The sequence below is a fragment of the Littorina saxatilis genome, linkage group LG17 (assembly GCF_037325665.1).
Source record: "Littorina saxatilis isolate snail1 linkage group LG17, US_GU_Lsax_2.0, whole genome shotgun sequence".
Classification (NCBI taxonomy): Eukaryota; Metazoa; Mollusca; class Gastropoda; order Littorinimorpha; family Littorinidae; genus Littorina; species Littorina saxatilis.
The window spans coordinates 62,109,462-62,120,088 of record NC_090261.1 but is presented as its reverse complement, the minus strand read 5'-3'; positions in this window follow the sequence as shown (position 1 = coordinate 62,120,088).

The following is a 10,627-nucleotide window of genomic DNA, read 5'->3' as shown; positions in this document are numbered from 1 at the left end:
TTCTAATGTGTTTAAAAATGCACTTGTGCAATACCACATTCTCTGCTACTAGTTACAGTGCCAGTTTGAATTCCTACATTAACAGACGTTTTCCGGAAATAACTCTGTCTGGATTTACAAGCCTTGTGGAAGAGTTAAATGCGCCCCTTACCTAGTACAAACAGGAAACACGTGATCGCAGCGAATAACTGACTCCGACATATATATGAGCCTGTGCCAAAACGTGGTCTGCCGAAAGAGCCGACATATTCATGCATTACTGCTCATCAACCGCACTTTCAATCGCAAAAAGCACTGAACAGTTTGAAAGCATGTATGTTAAAGACATAGCAAAGACAGTTTCAGAAGCTTGCATGCATTACACCTACATGAAAAAAATTAAAATGTTAGCCGAAGCGAGCAAATCCGGCGACTTAAAAGTGGGACATTCCGTACTTGGTGTTTTGTTCGTCCGCGGTCCAGAAATCTCCGTCGGCAAGTTAGAAACAGTGCCCATAATATTGATAAATGTACCCTAAATTACCACGAAAAGATAATGTCTACGAAAAAAAAGATGTTTATTGGCAAAATTTGACGTCAAAAACGTCCATAGCGATCGTAACTCCCTGTGTCTCCAGCGAACTCACGATACGTCCCTCGATTTTCGAATCTACGAACGTCATTATCGCAACCGAAAGTTGTAAGCAGCAGTAAATAAAAAGTTTTATTTGATTTGCAAACAATTGATTTAATTTCCCGCAGTGGGGCACTGCGGTTATGAAATTAAAAGCCCCTCCTGTTTTTGGAACCGCAGGAGCTTTCTAGTTTGCTGTTAGGTAGATTTTTGGTTCCTCTTTCCTGTCATGCTCTCTTTTTCTTCATGAATTCCTTTCTTTTTTCTGCCTTCTTGCTCATTCACCTGTATTTTTTCCAAAAATCTCTTCTCTTGCCGCTTGTCTCGCGATTCATGTATAGTTTAATCTGTTAGTGTTCTGATGTAAGTCCAGCAGTAGATATAGGTTAAGCCTATTTTAACATACTGGAAACTGGTAATCTTCCAGTAGGTATTAATTTAGTTTTACTAAAGCCTGCTGGGACACAAGTAATGGGTTAGTGCATTTGTAAACAGGAATCGCTTGACAAGTGGCCCCCTTCATCCCCCCCTTCCTCGTCCTGATATGGCTCTGCGTAGTCGGCTGGACGTTAAGCAACAAATAAACAAACAAATTGATTTAATTAAGTAGTTTTGAGAAGTTTTTAGGTTGAATGCAATTTTCATGTCTTTTTGTTACGATCGCTCAATATTCAATAACTTATTTTAAATGACCGCGGAAGTATCGGGGCTGCTGTTATAAATAGCAAAAACGTTACACGCACGCAGTTGGACTCCATTTTGCTACACGGATGGCCGACTTTCGCTGGGAAGGTAAGTTTTCGTTTCCTGTTTGATGAGCGTTACGATCGACATAAAGTTACGATCGACTCAAAATTCTTCAAGTTTTTTACTTATTCGCTGTGTTATAGCTAGTAGCAAAGAATATGTTCTGGGTGATTCTTCCTTTCATATTTTAAGCATTTGTCTGGACTGAAAAAGTTCGTTGAAGCACGCTGGTTGTTTTTTTGTTGAATTAAGACACAGGGACAGTTTGGGTCTTCGTTACGATCGATCCATATTCTGTGATGTCTTTGTTACGATCGACTGAACATTTTCACGGCTAGCAATAGCAACAGCAAACAATGGTTCCGCTTGGATTAGCAAGTAATGTATGAGTTTTCGGACTTGTTTTTACATTTAGTCAAGTTTTGACTAAATGTTTTAACATAGAGGGGGAATCGAAACGAGGGTCGTGGTGTATGTGTGTGTGAGTGTGTGCGTGCGTGCGTGTGTGTGTACGGTGCGTGTAGAGCGATTCAAACCAAACTACTGGACCGATCTTTATGAAATTTTACATGAAAGTTCCTGGGAATGATATCCCCGAACATTTTTTTCTTTTTTTCGATAAATACCTTTGATGACGTCATATCCGGATTTTTGTAAAAGTTGAGGCGGCACTGTCACACCCTCATTTTTCAATCAAATTGATTGAAATTTTGGCCAAGCAATCTTCGACGAAGGCCGGACTTCGGTATTGCATTTCAGCTTGGTGGCTTAAAAATTAATTAATGACTTTGGTCATTAAAAATCTGAAAATTGTAAAAACAACATTTTTTTTTATAAAACGATCCAAATTTACGTTCATCTTATTGTTCATCATTTTCTGATTCTCAAAACATATAAATATGTTATATTTAGATTAAAAACAAGCTCTGAAAATTAAAAATATAAAAATTATAATCAAAATTAAATTGTCGAAATCAATTTAGAAACACTTTCATCTTATTCCTTGTCGGTTCCTGATTCCAAAAACATATAGATATATGTTTGGATTAAAAACACGCTCAGAAAGTTCAAACGAAGAGTGGTACAGAAAAGCGTGCTATCCTTCTTAGCGCAACTACTACCCCGCTCTTCTTGTCAATTTCCCTGCCTTTGTCATGAGCGGTGGACTGACGATGCTACGAGTATACGGTCTTGCTGAAAAATTGCATTGAGTTCAGTTTCATTCTGTGAGTTCGACAGCTACTTGACTAAATGTTGTATTTTCGCCTTAAGCGACTTGTTCTTGGTTTGGTTGTGAAATATTTTTCGAGAAGGCCACTCGGGGATCTTCTTGCGTCAATCGTAACGCAAGACATGTAACTCTCATTCTGTCTCGGTTACGAATGACACAAAGTATTTTTGGACAGCTATGCATTTACATACGTATGCCTTTTTCTATTTAAGGTCTGCGTTTTACTTTTAACTTTTGGAATTGAGAGTTTAGGGTTGTGTTTTTTTTTTTTTTAATGTTTGTAGCTTTGATTTACGAGGAATGCATGTCGACCGTAACTTTTCTTGGGAAGGACACAGTATTGTTTTATGTCCTTTGTTACTTGTTTTTTTAGTTACCTCAATTACCAGCCTTGTAAATAAATGACTCTGCAGATGAAAGCATATTAATTTATGGTGATTGTGTCAACTTAGACACATCTCTTTGTAGGAAATCCAGTACAGTCTTAGTTCTTAGGACTGATGTTAGAAGTGGTATTGTTGCTCTTAAAAGTGAAATGTTACATTTATCTGGGAGAGGTAGAAGAGACAGGGGTCAGTGCTGTAGAAACTGCACTTGAACATGTCATTAAATTCTAGATGTGCTGTGGGCAAATATTTTTCTGTCTTGTACTTGAGCCTCATTTCTTTTTCGTGATTGTAAGGTCTGCGACTGCAAGTCAGATTGTCACCACCGCTCATGGCAAAGGCAGTGAAATTGACAAGAAGAGCGGGGTAGTAGTTGCGCTAAGAAGGATAGCACGCTTTTCTGTACCTCTCTTTGTTTTAACTTTCTGAGCGTGTTTTTAATCCAAACATATATCTATATTCCCGCAGTGGGGCACTGCGGTTATGAAATTAAAAGCACCTCCTGTTTTTGGAACCGCAGGAGCTTTCTAGTTTGCTGTTAGGTAGATTTTTGGTTCCTCTTTCCTGTCATGCTCTCTTTTTCTTCATGGATTCTTTTCTTTTTTCTGCCTTCTTGCTCATTCACCTGTATTTTTTCCAAAAATCTCTTCTCTTGCCGCTTGTCTCGCGATTCATGTATAGTTTAATCTGTTAGTGTTCTGATGTAAGTCCAGCAGTAGATAGGTTAAGCCTATTTTAACATACTGGAAACTGGTAATCTTCCAGTAGGTATTAATTTAGTTTTACTAAAGCCTGCTGGGACACAAATAATGGGTTAGTGCATTTGTAAACAGGAATCGCTTGACAAGTGGCCCCCTTCATCCCCCCCTTCCTCGTCCTGATATGGCTCTGCGTAGTCGGCTGGACGTTAAGCAACAAATAAACAAACAAAATATATCTATATGTTTTTGGAATCAGGAACCGACAAGGAATAAGATGAAAGTGTTTTTAAATTGATTTGGACAATTTAATTTTGATCATAATTTTTATATATTTAATTTTCAGAGCTTGTTTTTAATCCGAATATAACATATTTATATGTTTTTGGAATCAGCAAATGATGGAGAATAAGATAAACGTAAATTTGGATCGTTTTATAAATTTTTATTTTTTTTTACAATTTTCCGATTTTTAATGACCAAAGTCATTAATTAATTTTTAAGCCACCACGCTGAAATGCAATACCGAAGTCCGGGCTTCGTCGAAGATTACTTGACCAAAATTTGAACCAATTTGGTTGAAAAATGAGGGCGTGACAGTGCCGCCTCAACTTTCACGAAAAGCCGGATATGACGTCATCAAAGACATTTATCAAAAAAATGAAAAAAACGTTCGGGGATTTCATACCCAGGAACTCTCATGTCAAATTTCATAAAGATCGGACCAGTAGTTTAGTCTGAATCGCTCTACACACACACACACGCACACGCGCACATACACCACGACCCTCGTTTCGATTCCCCCTCGATGTTAAAATATTTAGTCAAAACTTGACTAAATATAAAAACATGCAGACTTTTCACATTTTAAGATTTCACAAGAAAGCCAGAAAACCTCAAATCCATGCAATAACAGAAGCTATTTATGTTTTAAACGGCCACCAGGAATGTTGTGTTAATATACAGACTGTTGCCACAGCGTAGCCTACTTTTGATCCCCCTCACATGGGATAAAAATAGCCCTTTGGAATACGAGTCAGGTTAAACATCTATAGTGTCCACGCCGCCATTTTGGAGTTTTTTTTTTCGAATTCGGCCGATTTGAAGAATTTGGGGGATCTAGTGTACCTTAATTAAGACGCACCTGGCCCGGTTTGCTCAATAAAGCACCACAAGTATGCTAAATAATTAATTAAACATGATTAAATTGGCGACTGCTCTCCACCATTTGAAGATTAAAATTGGCCGTCATAGACTGGTTTTCGTCTCGAGCGTGCCGTTTTCATGACGACTCAAAACAATGGCGGATGGGATGGCCGCTTTGTGACAACAAGCCCACACGTTTCAGAAATCGACTCAAGGTGGTTCAGAAACCAGCAGACTGACTGGGAACGACACAGAATCACGAGAAAGTCATGCTCGACGCACAAAATGCAAAGTTATCAATTCAGCAAGCAGTGGGAAAGTTGGATTGAACTGCATGAGTGTTACCGTCGTGTGGCGGTGTGCGCTGACTACCCACGACGCAGAGCTCTCTCCTGCTGCCGGGATTTGTAAGTAAAGCAAGTGTTGTGTAGACTTTGGACAGACCTAGACAAATGTTGCTGCCGTTTTTGTCTGTGTGTCTGCTGGTGTGTTGAGCGAATGAAGCATCCATCAAGCGAGTGCACGAACGTGTAGTGTGCAGGGTCGATTGAGTCCAGTTTTGGTTTGAACACGGACACGCCACGGTGTGTGTGTGTGTGTGTGTGTCTGTGCACTGCACAGGAGCATGTACATAATCAAAGTGCCGGTCGATCATTATTTACTCCTTCATCCCTACAGTCTTCTTACAACTACATACTACGCATTCGCTAGCCTCGTAAGGGCGTACATGCAGGAGTAAATAATGATCAACTGGCAGTTGGGTACAAGCTCCTGTGGCAATATCCCTATATACCCCCACCGGAAATTATTCTCAAACGGAACGAAACCGATTCTGGTTTGATATTCCGGGGAGAGAACCACTTCAAGTAGAGTGTACTTGAATGCGGTGCTACTCTCCCATGGACTGTCTATATATATACTCCCGATATACCCTCAACTCAGTACTTTCTGTACATAGCGCAAAGAAGGAGTTGGGGGTATATCGGGAGTATATATATACACACAGCATGACTGACAAACTACACATTTCCACTCAAAAGGGTTCTTTTTGGGGGAAAAGAGAGAGAAGTAAGGGGAGTTGGGGGGGGTGGGGGGTGGGGGTACATACTAAAAATTGGGGGACCTATTTAAATATCCCCACCTGTCTGTGTTACGTCTGTGTAAGTGTCTCTCTGTCTGTTTGTCTCTGTCTTTGAAAATATCCCCACCTGCCGGTTTATATTGTGTGTGTGTATATGACTGACAAACTAGACCATTCCACTCAAAAGGGTTCTTTTTGGGGGAAAAGAGAGAGAAGTAAGGGGAGTTGATGTATGGGGGGGTGTAATATTGTTCCACCACGATTGGTTCTGGTGTATCACGTGGTTCATGAATATTAAATCAGTTGGAGACTAATGGCGGAATCCGTGTGCATGTTGGAAGGCTGCGAGCGAAGGCACATAGCAATAGTTCCACTCATACATACACTCTAGCATTCAAAGACACTACATTTTGGCGACGAGGATTCCGAGCATCACGCGCACATAATGGCAAAGGCCATTTCGGTGACACAGGTCAGTAATTTTGACATTCACGGCGACGTGTCAAGTCTCTCGATTCGTTGGGAAGATTCATTCGAGATCTATGCCGCCGCTTCCGGCGTTGATTCAGGTGTGCAAAAACGCGCGCTTCTACTTCACTTTTCCGGGAAAGAGGTGCAAGAGTTATTCAAGACATTCGGTGATACAGGCACTACCTACAACGCTGCCAGAGAAAAACGTGACGCGCATTTCAAGCCGAAAAAGAACATCTCATACCAGCGGCATTTGTTCAGAAAGGAATGTCAAAAAGATGACGAAACCGTGACCCAATTTGTTGTGCGATTGCGTAAGCTTGCCCAGACCTGTGCATTTCCTGAAGACGAAGTTGATAACTTTATTCGCGATCAGGTCATTGACAAGTGCAAGTCAAGGAAATTGCGAGAAAAGCTTTTGTCCGAGCCCGAACTGACGCTCAAGAAAGTAATCGAAATCTCGCAGGCCAAAGAAGCTAGTCAGTTGCAAGCTGCACAAATGGCCGAGTCAGACCAAGCGTTCTCAGTCAGTCACTCACGCAGACAAACGCGGCATGCACCGTCGGGTAGCAGATCTAACGCAAAGCAGGATTCCGCCAACTCCAACTCGCCGCCGAGAAAAATCAAACAATGTGGGCGCTGTGGCCGCCGGGGTCACACGTCGGAAGAGTGCAGATGCACTCGCGGGAAACGTTGTTTTGCATGCGATGGCCTCAATCACTTTGCATCCGCGTGCCGAAGTTCAAATCAAAACAAGCAACGTTCGTCACAAAACAAGAATGATTCTGCTCGTCGTTCGGTACCGCGCACTCGATCCCGACATTGCACAATCAGATTTTGAGTCCTCCGACACTGACGAGGACGCAGAACAAGCATTGTTTTCACTTGATGATGACGCGTCGACAACAGCGGTGAATATCTCTGGTACAGAAACTCGTTTGTTGATTGATTCTGGTGCGTCTTGCAACGTTCTGAAGACAGCTGATTCAAAGAAATTGATTGACAGAGGTATCAAAATACACAAGTGTAACAGGCGTGTGCGACCATACAGATCAGACCCCATACATGTCACTGAATACATCACCGCAGATGTTCAATTTGCAGACACTGTAGTCAGAACAAAGTTTCTGATAATCCCGGGCACACATGTGTCACTACTCGGTAGACAAACTGCAGAGAAGCTTAAAATCTTGTTCATTGTAAATGCAGTGAACATCCCGAACCCCACAACACCGACATCTTCGTCATCCCCACTGGACAGATTCCCGGGAATTGACCAAGGAATAGGCAAGCTCAAAAGCCACACAGTCACAGTTCACGTTGACAAAAGTGTTCCACCTGTTGCCAGAAAACACAACCGTGTCCCGTTCCATTTACGTGATAAAGTGGAAAAAGAGCTGAACAAACTGCAAGAACAGGATATCATTGAAAAGGTCACAGGACGAACAGAGTGGGTCTCACGCATTGTCACACCGCCAAAGCCCAAAAACCCGTCAGAAATACGCGTTTGCTGCGACATGCGTGACGTAAACAAGGCCGTACTTCGCACAAGACACATCACACCCACTATTGAAGAGCTAGTGTCAGACTTAAATGGTGCAAAGGTTTTCAGCAAGATCGATCTGCGTTCAGGCTATCACCAACTTGAGCTTGACCCAGCATTAAGACAGTTCACCACATTTTCCACACACTTGGGCCTGTACAGGTACAAAAGACTCCCATTTGGCCTAAACTCAGCTGCGAAAATTTTCCGGCACACTATTCAAGAAGTGATCTCTGGCGTTTCCGGTGCCAGAAATGTCTCTGATGACATCATTGTCTTCGGGTCAGATCAAGCAGATCACGATCGGGCCCTCGATGAGACTTTGAAACGGCTCCATCAGGCTGGGCTAACCGTTCACAGACAGAAATGTGAATTCAACAAGGACGAGATCGAATTCTTCGGTTTCATCTTCTCCGCTGCAGGCCTCCGCCCAGATCCCAAAAAAGTGCAAGCATGACATGCCCAGGCCGCAAAATGCATCCGAGGTCCGCTCGTTTCTTGGCATGGTCCAATACAGCTCGCGTTTCATCAACAACTTTGCGACCATCACCGAGCCACTTCGCTCTCTTTCAAAACAACACGCCATGGGCGTGGACCGAAACGCACGAGACCGCATTTGATACGATCAAACAAGCTCTGTCAGCGACAACCGCTCTCGCATACTTCGACCCAAAGAAACACACAGAAATATACGTCGACGCCAGTCCCGTTGGCGTCGCAGGCCTTCTGTGTCAGGAAGGTCGCACGATTGCTTACGCGAGCCGTGCTCTCACCGCAGTGGAGCAGAGGTACTCTCAGACCGAACGCGAGGCCCGTGCTGTCGTTTGGGCATGCGAGCACTTCGACATTTATGTCAGCGGTGCGCCGTTCACAGTCATAACCGACCACCGCCCTCTACTCAACATCTGGCAGAAGCCATCACCTCCCACTCGGATCGCACGATGGTCGTTGCGCCTTCAACCGTACTTACTTACGATGAAGTACAAGCCGGGAAAAGAAAACCCCGCTGACTACATGTCCAGACACCCAACGCATGCAGTCGCTGCATCAAAACATGAAAAGATGGCAGAAGCATACATCAGTTTTCTCGCTGACACTGACACACTCTCTGCGGTCACGCTTGATGAGATTAAAGCAGAAACCGTACAAGACGCCACACTGCAAACAGTCATGAAAATCATCAGCACAGGCAAATGGCATGCACTCAAAGAACTCGCAGATCCTGAGGCAAACTTGGAAGACTTGATACGTTTTCGCAACGTTAAAGATGATCTCTGCGTCAATGCCGAACACAATGTCATTCTAAAAGGTACGCAGCTCGTGATTCCCGCCTCTTTGCGAAAACGGGTCGTTCAAGTGGCCCATGAAGGGCACCAGGGTATAACGAAAACGAAATCGTTCATACGCAGCAAAGTCTGGTTCCCAGGCATGGACAAAGCAGTAGAACTGGAAGTCGAGAGTTGCATTCCGTGTCAGGCCAACACAAATCGTAGTCAGAAAGAACCCATGAACATGTCCGACCTTCCAAGAGGCCCTTGGCTTGAATTGTCTCTTGATTTCTGTGGCCCTCTGCCAAGCGGCGATTACATACTTGTGCTGGTCGATGAATACTCACGTTATCCAATCGCAGAAATCATTCGCAGCACTTCAGCGGATTGCGTGATTCCAATTGTTGACAAAGCCTTTGCCATGTTCGGGTACCCGGAGGTGATCAAAACGGACAACGGGCCCCCATTCCAAAGCCACCAATGGAGGTCATTTATGAAAAGATCGGGCGTCAAACACCGCAGAGTCACGCCACTTTGGCCACAGGCTAATGCTCAAGCAGAAGCTTTTAACAAGCCACTAGAGAAAGCCATCCGTGCGGCACACGCACAACACAAAAATTGGCGATTAGAGCTCACTTCGTTTATTCGCACATACAGGGCGACACCGCACCCTTCGACACTGTTTACACCCTTCAGGCTCTTACTGGGACGCGACCCGAAAACCAAACTTCCGGAGCCACCAATATATGCCCAGCCCCAAAACAGAGCAACTGAAGAGCTTGCCCGAAAGCATGACGCTTGCGCAAAACAGAAGATGAAGCTCTATGCAGACAAACGAAATCACGCCAAACGTGCTGAAATCGCCAGTGGTGATTTTGTTCTAGCAAAGCAAAGGAAAAGGAACAAACTCACACCGCCGTTCAACCCGACTCCCATGGTGGTCACTGCCACAAACGGTTCCATGATAACCGCTCAGTCCTCACAGGGACAGCCAGTCACACTCACCCGCAACAGCTCATATTTCAAAAAGCTAAAGCATGCGCCACCAGATCGCCATCAGTCTGCTGATGACGTAGATGAACCTCCCTTAGACGTTCAAGAAAGTATTGTCCCTCAGAACACTGTCCCAGATACTGGCGTGAAAGAGGCATGCGGTCAAGCAACATCGTCAACACAACCATGTTCTCTCACGCAATCACAGACACAAACAGCATGCGGTCCATCAGCATCGTCAACACAACCATGTTCTCTCACGCAACCACAGACACAAACATCTCCTATCACCTCACAGACTGTCAGTATTGCCCCCTCTATGACCTCATATCCAAGGCGGTCAACCCGTCAAAAGAAATCCCCAACTCGTTTCAAAGACTATGTGACCGATTTTTGAGATTCAAACGCTATCACATCAGAAGTTAACTAAAAAAAATTTTTCCCCCATTT